The 739-nt window shown below is 40.2% G+C and overlaps 1 protein-coding gene across 1 annotated transcript in view; it reads left to right on the top strand.

Moving 5' to 3' along the window:
* Positions 1–739, top strand: part of LOC119592748 (ADAMTS-like protein 5) — a gene marked incomplete at its 3' end in the record, with an annotated part of 89191 nt that overhangs the window by 79663 nt on the left and 8789 nt on the right.

Genomic DNA, 739 nt, shown 5'->3' with positions numbered 1-739 from the left:
ATGGGGGGGGGGGGCGAACCTGTATGCATAATCTATGATGTTTTGATTATGATGTCTAGCAGAAGAATGTTGATGCAACGAAGCACGGTATCTATTTTCACAACCTGCTCTCCAAATTCACGTCCTATCTACTCATATTATACATCTGATTATTCTATTTATCCCTTCACTATCTACTCGCTTCATAATTGATTTATATGGAGATAAGTGAATTAACGGTTCCTGGGAAAACGAAGACCTGATATTAATAATATTCCAGCAGGTTTAAAGATTATTTTTGTGTCGGAAGAGACAAGTTGCCAGAGGGAAGATGATTTCAGGCGTACGATAAGTCGTCGATGCCTGAAGTATGATAATGATAATCTTGTGAATAGTGAGCAACAATACAGTCGCGACACACGCGAGTAAGGCGACAATGACCGTGTTACGATGATAGTGTCACTATAGTTCGGATCGGATCAGTCAATCAGGAGAATTGATGATACGAACAATGATCGAGATGAGGTTGCCTGAGGCGTGATGATAGACTTGACGCATCACGTAATGATGTAGGATAATTTAGATTATTATGTCCAACGATAATGCCAGAGGTATGATAATGTTTCTACCCTCCAGGATGATGCAACACGTAGATAATATCAATATAATGATCAGTCTCTGTCGTTTGTGGTCAGGCGAAGGGGGGGAACGCAAGCAGGGATGAAGATATCGGTGATAAAAAGAAAATACACACATTAAG

Source organism: Penaeus monodon, chromosome 30 (assembly GCF_015228065.2).
Source record: "Penaeus monodon isolate SGIC_2016 chromosome 30, NSTDA_Pmon_1, whole genome shotgun sequence".
Classification (NCBI taxonomy): Eukaryota; Metazoa; Arthropoda; class Malacostraca; order Decapoda; family Penaeidae; genus Penaeus; species Penaeus monodon.
The sequence above is the reverse complement of the archived record's forward strand: the minus strand, read 5'-3'. Positions and strand labels throughout refer to the sequence as shown.